The following is a 14,859-nucleotide window of genomic DNA, read 5'->3' as shown; positions in this document are numbered from 1 at the left end:
CAGCCCAAATATCCCTGAAGGTTGAGAGGAAGATCAAAGGAGGAGGAGGAGTTTAACAGGGAAGTTAAAATTTAACAAATGAGTATGACTACTGAATCACTATATCTCCTTAGTCTCCAGTGTCTTGGAGCAGCTAGAAGGAAAAACCTAAAATTGTGGAACTATATCCCATACCAAACTCTGAAATCAGCTCTATATTTACTTGTTACAAAGTACTTTGAAGTTTATTGCTTTTTTGTGTATGCTATTTTCACAATAAAAAATGTTAAAAAAAATTAAATGACTCCTCATTGCCTATTGCTTCTTGCCTATCACCTTTCTTTTCTTGCGCGAGTCCCCTCATGTCTTATCACATGTGTTTTCAATAAGTTTTCTGCCAGCTTACAACAGCAACAACAAAAAAGTTTAGGGTGCAATCATTGCAGGAAAAAGAGATCTGGGAGAATTCATATATTGTGTTCCAGATCGCCTGAGGCTCACCCATGGTACTACCTAAACTGTTTTTAGTTTAGATAAGTCAGTATTTTTAGTTTCTGACACTAGCAACCAGATTCCTAAGTAATATACCAATAAACTTGAGAAAATTAAAATCTTTAGAAATCTGTCAATAATAATGCACGTGAGTCAAAGATACTTAGGCTTGTGTGTGCAAAGTGAAGCTTGCTAAAGTAAAGGCACAACTGAGAGAAGAATTATTAGGAATATGTACTCACATTTTCTCAAGTATCTATCATGGTTTAGAGGAATCATATGAGCTCAGGACATGTCTATTCAATATTAGAGAAAGAAAATTGGGGAAAAGGATACATTGCATTGGAAAAAAATAGATATTAAATTGTTATATTTAATTTTCTCCTTATCATATAAAAATAAGAGAAATTACGTGTTAAGCATATTCTTTTTTAGATTTTTATTTTCACTTAAATTAATTGAAAAGTGACTTTTCACTACATGCTGCCTGTAGCATTACAATAAGTGATAATCTAAAATATCACACTATAAATGAATAAAGAAGAGAGATTTTATTATATCTATAATATTTTCCTTTCTGTGTCCTGAGAGAATATATAACTTAAATCAGTGCATTTTTTGCACAAGAACCTCATTTTGTATGTGCCTGGAACACATAAAACACTGTAAAATACGATGAATGTAGGTCTGGTTTTCTGTTTGATAGTTTCCCAGAAAATATTAAACATGTGAAATGAGGAGTGCCTTTAATATCTTGCTTTGAAATTTACATTAAATCAGTATTCTCATAGTGGTTCCTAAATCCTAGAATCATGTCTGAGTTGTGATTTTGCAACATTCAGTTACAATATTCAGAAGAACACAGATTTTGTTAGAGGCATTTAAACTGCTTTATCTGAAACTCTAACGTACCTAGTCAGCTTTCTTGGCTCAATCAGAATTTAGCTTTAATTCAAAGAGAAAGCATGTAGAGTTTCCTAGTTTCTGATCTGAGATTTTGCTCAAAGCATCAAGACTACTAAACATGTTTGGTAAGAATTTCTTTGTGTAGCAGAAATAAGGAGAATAAAGAGAAAGGAAAATATTGGTAAGTTATTTCTGGATTCATCTATGGGGCCTTGCATTAATTGTAAATGCATTTTAATAACTTTGCACTGGCTGTAGTTGTAAAATGTTTTACTTTTGCCTTAAAATAAATACACAAATGAAACAATTGAAAAAAATTTTCAAAAACCCCTACATCTCAAATCCCACTCTTCTCTACAATAATTATTCTCAGCAGAAATCAGAGAGCAACATTTGAAATCTTAAAATACTCTCTGGACCTATGAATGTGGACATATTACTTGCTGAGTTTGTAATATTGTTTAAAATGCAAAACAAAATTGTTGGGAGAAGCAACAATGCTATGAGAATAAAGATCTTTAATCTTGTTCTTTTCTTTTAATTCACTTGCAAGTTTAATGCAGGAGTTGCATGTATGGTAACATTCCAGCTGGTAATTCAAAGATGACATTTTAACATTTACTCTTAAAATAAATGATGCTTTTTAGCCTTATGATATGAAATTATATTACACCAAAAAATGCTCAGAAAACTCAACAACTGGTAAGAACTATGAAAAGAAGCTTCAGGGTAATTTTCATTAAAAATACTTAAAAACACTAGAAAACTCCTCCACTCTCTTTTCATAAACTAATAATATCCTTTTGGGATATAGAAAACACTGGAGGAATAAGCCACACTAAATAGAACAACAAAAGGGAGAGTTATTTGCAAATATATTTGCACTGTATTTAGAAAAGCTGAAAGTAATTTCCTAAATTAGCGTACTTCCTCTAGCAATAAAAAGTTAAAAGAATGTAAATTTCAGTCTCTGTAAGAGAATAGTAAACATTTGAAATCACAAATGTAAAAGGATACAATGACATATCCAAATTTCCCTAGGATCTAGAATTACTTTCAGGAACAGAAAGTAATTATATACAGAAGGCAGATGAGAGAGGAATAGAAGCTTCCACTTTTGCAGTTACATTTCGTTCTGTTGTTATATTATATGTCACAAATCTCAAAATTCGTTATAATTTTATCTAGTAGTCGTTTATCTGAGGGTCAAAAGAGAACAAGAAGGGGTGCAAGGGTAGTTCAGTGGTAGGATTCTCGTCTGCCATGCAGGAGACCCGGGTTCGATTCCCAGTCCATGCGTTCCCCCCCCCCAAATAACAAACCAGCAAAAATTCAATGAACGGTGCTGCAATAACAGGATACTCACATAGAAAAATAATGAAATGTGACTCCACCATACAGCATACAAAAGGAAAAAAAAAAAAAGAGAACAAGAGTACCTTATCTCAAGACAATGAACATCTCTGTCATCTTCAAAATTTCCCATCTCCTGACCCTTCCCATATCCCCAAACCAGGCAAATACTGATCTGCTTTCTGTCAGTAAAGATAAGTTTGTATTTCCACACATTTTATATAAATGGAATCAGACACCATACATTCCTTTTTGTCTGGTTGCTACCCTGCTATAGTTATTTTAAAGTCAATCCATGTCACTGAGTTTATTAATAGTTTATTTTATTGCAAGTAGCATTCCATTACTTGGATAAACCACAATTTATTTGTCCATTGAACTGTCATTGGGAAGATGGATTGCTTTTGGTTTGGGGCTATTACATGAAGTTGTTATGAACATTCATAATTGGTCACTGAATGGACATAAACTCACATTTCTCATGGGTAAATACCTAACAGTTGAATGCCCGGATCATGTGATTGGTTACATGTTTTGCTTTTCAAGACACTGTCAAAATGGTTTATAAAGTGGTTATAACATTTTACATTCCCACAAGGGTGTATGAGAATTCTAGAACCTCTACCTCCTTGCCAGTATTTGGTATGGTCTGTCCTTTTAATTTTAACCATTCAAACAAGTGTGTAATTGTATAACATTGTTGTTTCAATGTTCATTTCTGTAATGACTAATGACGTTCAGTATACTTTCATCTGGCCAGTTGCCATTTACGTGTCTTCATTGCTGAAGTGTTCAAATGATTTGCCCATTTAAAAAATTTGGTTGTTTGGCTTTTTATTATTGACTTTTGGGAGTTCTTTTAAAATTCTGTATACAAGTTCTTCATTTGACATATGATTTTTAAATATTTTCTCCCAGTCTGTGGCTCATCATTTCATTTTCTTACAGTGTCTTTTAAAGAGCAGCAGATTTTAATTTTGAGTCAGTAAAATTTATCAATTTGTTCTTTTTAGATTGTGTTTTTGTTGTACTATCTAAAAAATTTTTGTCTGAATCAATGTCATAAAGATTTTCTCCTAGGTTTACTTCTAGAAGTTCTATAGATGTCATAGGTTATATATTTAGGTCTAAGATCTATTGTGATATAATTTTAGTAGATAGCGAAAGGTATGGATCCAAGTTTATTTATTTTTGGACAATAATATTCAACTATACTGGCAATATTTGCTGAAAAGGCTGTCTTTGCACCTTTGTTAACAATTAATTGTTGATCAAGTTTCTATAAATATGTGGGTCTATTTCTGTTTTCTGTTCCATTGCTCTTTTTGTCTATATTTATAACAATACAACACTGGCTTGATTACTGTTAGCCTTCCAAAATTTTTTCTTTCTCAAAGTTGTTTTTGGCTATTTTAGGTCCTTTGTATTTCCATATGGACTTTAAATCAGCTTGTGAAATTCTACCAAAAATATGTACACTGGTATTTTGACTGAGAAAGCATTGAATCTATAGGTCAGTCTGGGGAGAACTGATATTTTAACAATACTGAGCCTCCAATCCATATCAAGATTATTTATTTATATTATCTTTAATTAGTCTCAGCAATGTTTTTGTTGTTGTTTCTTTCATTGTACTTGTCATCTAGAGTGACCTTTTGAGTTTCTTGGTTTCATCTAAATGGTTGAATTTATTGGCAAAACATTACCTTATTATCCTTTTAATACATGTAGAGTTGGTAGTAATATTACCTCTCTCATTACTGAAAAGTTAGCTGGTCTTCTGTCTTGTTCTCTTACTCTCTCTTTTCCTGGTCTGGTAAAATACTTAAAAGTTTTGTTGATCTAAAAAAAAAACTGTTCTTGATTTCATTTTATTTTCCTCTTTTATTGTTTTCTTCTTTGATCCTTATTATTTGCTTTCTTCTCTTTCTTTGAGTTTAATTAGCTTCTTCTTTTCAAAATTCTTACAATGGAATCTGAGGTGATTGTCTTAACATATTTCATCTTTTCTTTTTTTTTCTCACTTTTTTACTGTATAGTATAACATATATACAAAGCAAACACATAAAAAACAAAAGTTTCAAAGCACTCTTCAACAAGTAGTTATAGGACAGATTCCAGAGCTTGTCATGGGCTACCATAGGATCCTCTCATATTTTTGCTTCCAGCTGCTCCAAAATGTAGGAGGCTAGAAGGCTTAAATATTTTTTATCATCACAATCAACTTTTTCCCTTCTTTTGTTGTGAAAAATAACATATATACAAAAAAGCTATAAATTTCACAACTAAAAGCATCACAATTAGTTGTAGAACATATTTTAGAGTTTGACATGAATTACACAATTTTAGGTTTTTCTTCTAGCTGCTCTAAAATACTGGAGACTAAGAAGATATCAATTTAAAAATTCAGCATTCATATTCATTTATTAAATCCTATCTTCTCTGTATAATGCCATCATCAACTTTGATCTTTCCATCCCTCTCTTTATGGGTGTTTGGGCTACAGACATTCTAAATTTTTGATATTGGAAGAGTCTGTCACTAATATGGGGTGGGAAGATGGGACTATCTGTTCTGGAGAGGCTGGGCTAGGTTTCAGGACTCCTCTGGACCAGGGACCCATCTGGAGGTTGTAGATTTCTGGAAAGTTACTCTAGTGCATGGAACCCTTGTGGAATCTTATATATTGCCCTAAGTGTTCTTTAGGAATGGCTGGAGTGGTCCTGGTTGGAGGTTGGCAGGTTATGATAGGTAGCAAGTTATAACTGAAGATTATATAAGAGCAAACTCCAGAGAAGCCTCTTGACTCTATTTGAACTCTCTCTGCCTCTGATACTTTATTAATTACACTTCTTTTCCTCTTTTGGTCAGGGTGGAATTGTTGATCCCATGGTGCCAGGTCTGGGTTCATCCCTGGGAGTCCTCTCCCATGTTGCTAGGGAGACTTTCACCCCTGGATGTCATGTCCCATGTAGGGGGGAGGGTAATGATTTCACTTGCAGAGTTGGACTTCAAGAGAGTGAGGTTACATTTGAGGAATAAAAGAGGTCCTCCAGAAGTAACTCTTAGGCATGCCTACAGGTAGTGTAAGCTTCTCTGCTACTTGTATAAGCTTCACAAGAGTAAGCCTCACATTTGAGGGCATGGCCTATTGATTTGGGGTGTCCCTAAAGTTTGACAGAGTATCAGGGGATTCCCTGACTATAAGGTTTAAAGTTTCATATTTCTCTCCCCTCCCTCAGGGGACTTTGCCAATACTTTTTGATTATCTGCTTAATTTACTCTAGGATATATCCAAGCATTACAATAACCTATACAGGATTAAAGTACCACTTTCTTATTCTGTGCTGCCTATGTTAAAATTGTTCAAATGAGCTATGCAGATAGGTTGAGTTAGATCATGCACTACAGAAAATTTCAGTTTCAGAGCAAATAAACTTTCCATTCATCTCAAAGAGTATGCATGGTTCTAAAATATAGACATTGTCTTCCTTACCCCTGTGTTCTGAATTACTTTAATCCCAACTTGTTCAACTTCATTCTTATCTCTAAATATCAGGTTATGTGTGTAAAAAGCCTCTCAAAATCCAAAAATAATAATCAATACTCTGGATTTAATGTGTCAGCTCTAAAAGCTTACAATCTAGGCCCCTGTTTTCTTTTATTCATAATTTTTTCTTATTTTTAGAACCACCAAAATGGATATGTTAGTTAGTTTAACCATACCATATTTTAATAAAGCATCCACATAATTATTGTAAAGGCTGAGTTTTTACAGTGTGCTGGTTTGAAAGACATATCTACCCTAGAAAAGCCATATTTTGATTCTTATCCTAAAGACACTTTGATCCTAAAGACACTTGTAATAAAGCCTTAGACAGAAATGAGGCATGTGTTATTATGGACTGGAAGGAAGATGAGACTTGTTTTAAAATGGCAGATAATCTGGCAAAATTGATGAGTGGCTTTGGCTGGAAGGCTGATTTTAAAAGCCATGTGTTCTAGTTTGCTAGCTGGCAGAATGCAATATACCAGAAATGGAATGCCTTTTAAAGGGGGAATGTAATGAGTTGCTAATTTACAGTTCTAAGGCTGAGAAAATGTCCCAATTAAAACAAATCTATAGAAATGTCCAATCAAAAGCATCCAGGGAAAGATACCTTGGTTCAAGAAGGCCTGTGAAGTTCAGGGTTTCTTTGTCAAGTGAGAAGGCACATGGTGAACACAATCAGGGTTTCTCTCTTGGCTGGAAGGGCACATGGTGAACATGGCATAATCTGCTAGCTTTCTCTCCTGACTTCCTTTCATGAAGCTCCCAGGGAGGCATTTTTCTTCTTCATTTCCAAAGGTCGCTGGCTGGTGGACTCTCTGCTTCTCATGTCTATGTCATTCTGCTTTCTCAGAATCTCTCATTCTTCAAAATTTTCCCTCTTTTAGGACTTCAGAAACTAATCAAGAACCACCCAAATGGGTGGAGTCATGTCATCACCTAATCCAGCTTAACAACCACTCTTGGTTAAATCACATCTCCAGGGAGATGATCTAATTACAGTTTCAAACATACAATTCTGAATAGAGATTAGAAGAAGTGGCTGCCTTTAGAAAATGGGATTAGGATTAAAACATGACTTTTCTAGGGTACATATATCCTTTCAAACCAGCACACCATGATCTTGGATAGTTAGCAGAAGAGAGCTCCAAATTAAATGTTGAAAGTGCAGTCTGGTTTCTCCTCATAGCTCATAGTGAAATGTGACAGGAAAGAGATAAACTGAGAACTGAACTCTTGTGTACAAAGAAACTAGAAATTTTCATTCTGGAAAATTCTGGGCTTCCAGGAAGGGAGACCCCAGAGAATAGTGCCCTGCATGAGGTCTTGGCCAAATGTGAAACCAGTCAGCCATTTCAGAGAAAGCCAGGATCAGACATGGACTTCTAGTAAAGATTTGTGGAAACTCCTTATTTCTGATGGGCATGATCCAAGGCTACTGCATAGAAAGCCAACAAGAGTGCTGTGGGACCTGTATAAACAGAGCTGCTGTCAGTCTGGACTGGGGGGTTCAGAGAAGGGACACACTGGTGGAAAAATAACTTCAGAGGCAAAACAATGGAGGCTGAGGTCTGAAGTCAAGAAGCTTCGGGCCAGGAGAGCGGACCCACCCAAGCCTTTGGAGAGGGTGAGTTTGCCCCAAAGGCAGAGGATGGGCCTTCCACCTTGTTGCAATGGAAGAGTCATGCTCCCTCAGGCCTTGAAGGGGGTGAAGCACATTTCTTGGGGTTTGGGTAGACCCTGGCTGCCACCACATGGATAGGTTGAGTATGTGCCCCAGAGATGACAGAGAGCCCGGGTGCAGCCACGATCCTTGGACAGGGTGGAGCCAAGAAAAAGGTGGTCTTCCCAATATCCCCCAAGGTTGCATTTGGAGACAGGCAGGCCTCTGCATAGGCACTTGGAAAGGGTGAAACTGCCACTTTCAGAAGCCCTGAAGATAAATGACTCTCAGACTTTGAAATCTTATGGACTTTGCCTTGCAAAATTTCAAAACTGTATGGGTCTGGTAACCCCTGTGTTCCTACCTCCCTATGGAAATGGGTATATGTATCCTATGAATGTTCCTCCTTTGTATGTTGGCAGCAACTAACTTGTTTTGAGTTTTTATAGGTCCAGAGCCAGAGAAGAACTTTGCCTTAGAACAGAGCATGCCTGTAACTAACCTTCATAGGAGTTTGTACTGTTCCTAACTTTGTATTTCATTTGTATTGCTAGTAAAATGGTTTAAGGAATTCTGATATTGTGATGGAATGAATGTATTTTGTATATGGGGAAAACACGTCTTTTTCAGGGTCCAGAGGGTGCTGGTTTGAAAGGATGTAAGTACCCTAGACAAACCATGCTTTAATCCTAATCCCATTTTGTAAAGGCAACCATTTCTTCTAATACCTATTCAGTACTGTTTGAGACTGTAATTAGATCATCTCCCTGGAGACGTGACTCAATCAAGAGTGGTTGTTAAACTGGATTAGGTAGAGACGTATCTCCAACTCTTTTGGGGGGGCCTTGATGAGTTTATTGGAATCCTAAAAAAGAGGAAACATTTTGGAGAAAGCGAGAGATTCTGAGAGAGCAGAATGATGCAGCCATGAGAAGCAGAGAGTCCCCCAGCAAGTGACCTTTGGAGATGAAGAAGGAAAATGCCTCTTTGGGAGTTTCATGAAAGAGGAAGCCTGGAGAGAAAGCTAGCAGACGACGCTGTATTCACCACATGCCTTTCCAGATGAGCAGGAAACCCTGACCGAGTTTGCCATGTGCAAGAGAGAAATCTTGAACTTCATTGGCCTTCTTGAACCAAGGTATCCTTCCCTGGATACCTTAGATTGGACATTTCTATAGACTTGTTTTAATTGGAACATTTCCTTAGCCTTAGAACTGTGAACTAGCAACTTATTAAGTTCCCCATTTTAAAAACCGTTCCGTTTCTGGTATATTGCATTCTGGCAGCTAGCAAACTAGAACACATGGTAAGTTTCATTATCCAATTTAAAATAAAGGCAACAGGGAAAAAATCTACATGTTCAGATAGCAAAGTTCTTAAATTCTAAGTAGTATCCACCAATTTAGATACCATTTGATCAGCTGTCAAAACTGGGAATGTTCTCAAAATAGCAAGTAGAAAGTTCTTACAAATATCTGCATTGCTATAGTAATGACCCATGTTACTAAATATTTTCCTGATTTCAGGAAAATATGAAGAGACAAATATTTTTACCACTAACATATGGAAATCTTAACCACCTAAAATGGATATCCTAGCTAGCTTATCCACAGGCATATTTAAAGAAAAAATCTAAGTAATCATTGTAAAGCCTCTTTGCACTATATGTTTCATAACACAATATAAAATTAAAGCATAGAAGGAAAAATAAACTACAAATACAGATATCAGAGTTACTTGAACTCTAAATATTAAACACTATCTTTTTTGTTTTTGAATCCACCATTACATTTAATTCTCAACACATTCTTTTTTTTGTGAAAAATAACATATATACAAAAAAGCTATAAATTTCAAAGCACAGCACCACAATTGTTGTAGAACATATTTCAGATTTTGACATGGGTTATAATTCCACAATTTTAGGTTTTTACTTCTAGCTGCTCTAAAATACTGGAGACTAAAAGAGATATCAATTTAATGATTCATCTATCAATTTAACGATTCAGCATTGATATTCATTCTTTAAGTCATATCTTCTATGTATAATTCCACCATCACTTTGATCTTTCCATGCCTCTCTTTAGGTTTGTTTGGGTTATGGCAATTCTTAATTGTTGATATTGGGAGGGTGTTCTGGTTTGCTAGCTGCTGGGATGCAACACATCAGAGACGGATTGGCTTTTAATAAAAGGGGATTTATTTTGTTGGTTCTTCAGAGGAAAGGCAGCTAACTTTCCACTGAGGCTCTTTTCTTACGTGGAAGGCACAGGATGGTCTCTGCTGGTCTTCTCTCCAGGCCCCTGGGTTCCAACAACTTTCCCCGGGGTGACTTCTCCAAAGGCCTGGGCTGAGCTGCAAGTGCTGTGATGAGGAATGCTGAGCTGCTAGACTGTGCTACATTGCGTTCTCTCATTTAAGCACAAGCCAATTAAGTTAAACGTCACTCATTGCAGCAGACATGCCTCCTAGCTGACTGCGGATGTAATTAGCAACAGATGAGATTCACCTACCATTGGCTCATGTCCACAGCAACAGAACTAGGTGCTTTCACCTGGCCAAGTTGACAACTGAATCTAACTACCACAGAGGGTCTGTCACTAATATGAGGTAGGGGGATGGAAACTATCTGATGTTCTGGAGAGACTGGGCTAGGTTTCAGGACTTATCTGGACCAGGGACCCATCTGGAGGTTGTAGGTTTCTGGAAAGTTACTCTAATGCATGGAAACCTTGTGGAATCTTATATATTGGCCTAGATGTTCTTTAAGATTGGCTGGAATGGTCCTGGTTGGGGGTTGGCAGGTTATGATAGGTAGCAAGTTCTACCTGAAGATTATATAAGAGTAACCTCCAGAGAAGCCTCTTGACTCTATTTGGACTCTCTCTGCCACTAATATTTTATTAATTACATTTCTTTTCCCCCTTTTGATCAAGATGGAATTGTTAATCCCATGGTGCCAAGCCTGGGTTCATCTCTGGGAGTCCTCTCCCATGTTGCCAGGGAGGCTTTCACCCCTGGGTGTCATGTCCCATGTAGAGGGGAGGGCAATGATTTCACTTGCAGAGTTGGGCTTAGAAAGAGTGAGGACACATCTGAGCAAAAAAAGAGGTCCTCCAGAAGTAAGTCTTAAGCATGCCTATAGGTAGTTCTTTGTTACAAAAGCTTCAGAAGAATTAGCCTTGTGATCGAGGGCATGACCTATTGATTCAGGTATCCCTAAAGTTTGACAGTATCAGGGGATTCCCTGATGGTAAGGTTTAATAGTTTCATAGTCTTTCTCCCCTCCCTCAGGGGACTTTGCCAATACTTTTTGATTATCTGCTTAATATACTCTAGGATGCTTCCAGGCATTACAGTAATCTATATAGGATAAAATGACCTTTTCATGGTCAGGTTCATGTGTCAATCTGCCAGGTGGTGGTACCTGTTTGGTTGTGAAAGTGCTGGCCTGTCTGTTGCCATTTCTTAGAATTCAATCATGATCACATCAGCTGCATCTACAGCTAATTCCATTTGTAATCAGCCAAGGGGAGTTTCTTCTGCAATGAGTGATACTTAATCTAATCACTGGAAGGCTTTTAAGGAGGTTTCAGAAGAGACAGTCTCTCTTCCTGCTTCAGCTGGGGAGCCTCTCCTGTGGAGTTCATTCAGACCCTCCATCAGAGTCATCAGCTTCACAGCCTAACCTACAGATTTTTGACTCTATTTTCCCACAGTTACATGAGACACTTCTATAAATTTTATATTTATGGATATTTCCTGTTGATTCTGTTTCTCTAGAGAACCCTAGCTAATGCAAACCTCTTATCTCTAAATATCAGATTACATATATAAAACAGCCTCTCAAAATCCAGAAATAATAATCACCACTCCAGACTTTATGTGTCTGCTCTAAAAGCTTGAAATCTCGGCCCTATTTTCTTATATGCATTTTCTAAAGGTGACCATACCATGTTCTTTTTTTGTTTCTGTCTTATTTTGTCTCACCAAATGTCCTACATGTTCATTAACATCGTTTCATGCCTCACAACATTATTCCTCTTTGTAGGTGTAGCAGCACAGCCTTCATTCATAAGTATTCACCATCATTTGCCAAACTACTTCTCCATCAGTGCATCCTTCAGTCACCTGCATTCATCAGACATCATGTAGAAGACCCAAAGTCCACAGTCCATCAACACTCTCAATTTTAAATAATTTCATTGTTCCGAAGAGACAGAAAACCAACAAACACACCCTTGCCAAATAGGAAATCTAAACCTCCTCTTAACTCTTGTCCCTCCCCCCATTATTTACCTCTGCTGTTGCTGTGGTAGTGCTGATGGTTTCCTTTAGAACATAGCTCATAGCATGCAATAGCAGTTTTCCTTCTGTACCCTGGACTTAAACACTCTTTATATAAGAATCATATCTTTGAAGTAACTTATAATAGAACTCATTCATATTTCTGGTATGAATCAGTGGACACATAGGTCTATACAACCCCTTTCAATCTTGTTCATCTTCAATATGGTAATATTACTTCAAGACCCACTAGAGAATCATCTTCCTATCTATCCCCTTACATTGGAGTTAAACCTCGTTAGCTTAACAGTTCATCCACCTCTAGTTTCTATGTATCTCTAAGTCTCCTATATTCAGTAATATAAGCCTCTGATTGTAACTTTATGCTGGTCCTAAAAGTGGAATATATAGTATCTATCCTTTTGCGTCTGGCTAATTTCGCTCAGCATTATGTCCTTGAGGTTCAGCTATCTTGTCATGTGTTTCAGAATGTCATTTTGTCTTACTGCCACATAATATTCCATTGTATGTATATACCACATTTGTTGATCCACTCATCTATTGATGGACATTTGGTTTGTTTCCATCTTTTGGCAATTGTGAATAATACTTCTATGAACATTGGTGTGTAAATGTCTGTTTGTGTCATTACTTTCAGCTCTTCTGTGTATATACCAAGTAGTGCTATTGCTGGGTTATAGGGCAGCTCGATATGTAGTTTCCTAAGAAACCACTAGTCTTCCATAGTGGCTGCACCATTATACATTCCCACCAGCAGTGCATAACTGTCCCAGTTTCTCCACATCCTCTCCAACATTTATACTTTCCTGTTTGCTTTTGGAAGCCATTCTTACATCTGTAAGAGGGTATCTCATTGTAGTCTGTATCTTCACTTCCCTTAGAGCCAACGAAAATGAGCATCTCTTCATATGCTTTTGAGCCATCTGTAATTACTCTTCAGAAAAATGACTATTCATATCTTTAGCTTCATTTTATAATTGGATTGTTTGTTCCTTTGTTGTTGAGTTGTATGGTTTCTTTGTATATACAGGAAATCAAACCTTTCTCTGATATGTGATTTCCAAATATTTTCTCCCATTGAGTTGGCTGCCTCTTCACCTTCTTGACGAAGTCTTTTGAGGTGCAGAAGCATTTGATTTTGAGGAGTTCCCATTTATCTATTTTTTTTCTTTTGTTGCTTGTGCCCTGAGTGTAAAGTTTAGAGAGCTACCTCCTATTACTAGGTCTTGAAGATGTTTCCCTACATTTTCTTCTGGAGGCTTTATGGTGCTAGGTCTTATATTTAGGTGTTTGTTCCATTTTGAGCCAATTTTTTTTTGGTAGGGTGTAAGATAAGGGTCCTATTTCATTCTCTTGGCTATTGATATCCAGTTCTTCCATTCCCAATTATTGAAAAGACTATTTTGTCCCTGCTCAGAGGATTTGGGGGCCTTGTCAAAAATCAGTTGACCAAAGATTTGGTGTTCTATTTCTGCACTCTCGATTTGATTCCATTGGTCAATGCTTCTGTTTTTTGTGCCAGTACCATGCTGTTTTGACCACTGTGGCTTTATAATAGGTTTAAAGTCATGGAGTGTTAATCCTCCCACTTTGTTCTTCATTTTTAGGATGTTTTTAGCTATTTGGGGTCTCTTTTCCTTCTAGACGATTGTAACAGTTAGCTTTTCCAAATCTTCAAAATAGATTGTTGGAATTCTGAATGGTACTCTGTTGATCTGTACACCAATTTTGGGAGAATTGACATCTTCACTATATTCAGCCTTCCTATCAATGAGCAGGGAATATCTTTCCACCTATTTAGATCTCCTTTGATTTCTTTTAGCAATGTTATGTAGTTTTCTGTTGCAAGTCCTTTATGTCCCTAGTTAAGTGCATTAAGTATTTGATTGCTTTAGTTGCTATTTTGAATGGATTTTTTTTCTTAACTGACTCATCAGGTAGGTCATTGCTTGTGTGTAGAAATGTTACTGATTTTTGCACAGTAATTTTATATCCTGCCACCTTGCTTAATTTGTTTATTAGCTCAAATAAATTTGCTGTAGATTTCTCAGGATCTTCCAAGTATAGTATCACACCATCTGTAAATAATGAGAGTTTTACTACTTCCTTACCAATTCGGATGCCTCTTATTTCTTTGCCCTGCCTGATTGCTCTAGCTAGAACGTCTATCACAATGTTGAGTAATAGTGGTGACAGTTGGCATCCTCGTCTTGTACCTGATCTTAGGGGTAAGGCTTTCAGTCTCTCTCCATTGAGTATGATGCTGGCTAGCAGTTTTTCATATACTGCCTTTGACATATTCAGGTAGTTAGCCTTTGATTTCTATCTTTTGGAGTGTTTTTATTAGAAAAAGATGCTGAATTTTTTTGAATCCTTTTTTAGCATCAATCAAGATGATCATGTGATTTTTCGCTTTGGATTTGTTAATGTATTGTATTACGTTAATTGATTTTCTTGTATTGAACCATCCTTGCATTCCTGGTATAAACCCAACTTGGTCATGCTGTATAAATCTTTTAATGTGCTGTTGGAGTCAATTTGCTGATGTTTTATTTGGAATTTTTGCATCTATGTTCATTAAGGAGATTGGCCTGTAGTGTTCCTTTCT

Source organism: Tamandua tetradactyla, chromosome 5, assembly GCF_023851605.1.
Source record: "Tamandua tetradactyla isolate mTamTet1 chromosome 5, mTamTet1.pri, whole genome shotgun sequence".
In the NCBI taxonomy this organism is placed as follows: Eukaryota; Metazoa; Chordata; class Mammalia; order Pilosa; family Myrmecophagidae; genus Tamandua; species Tamandua tetradactyla.
The sequence above is the reverse complement of the archived record's forward strand: the minus strand, read 5'-3'. Positions refer to the sequence as shown.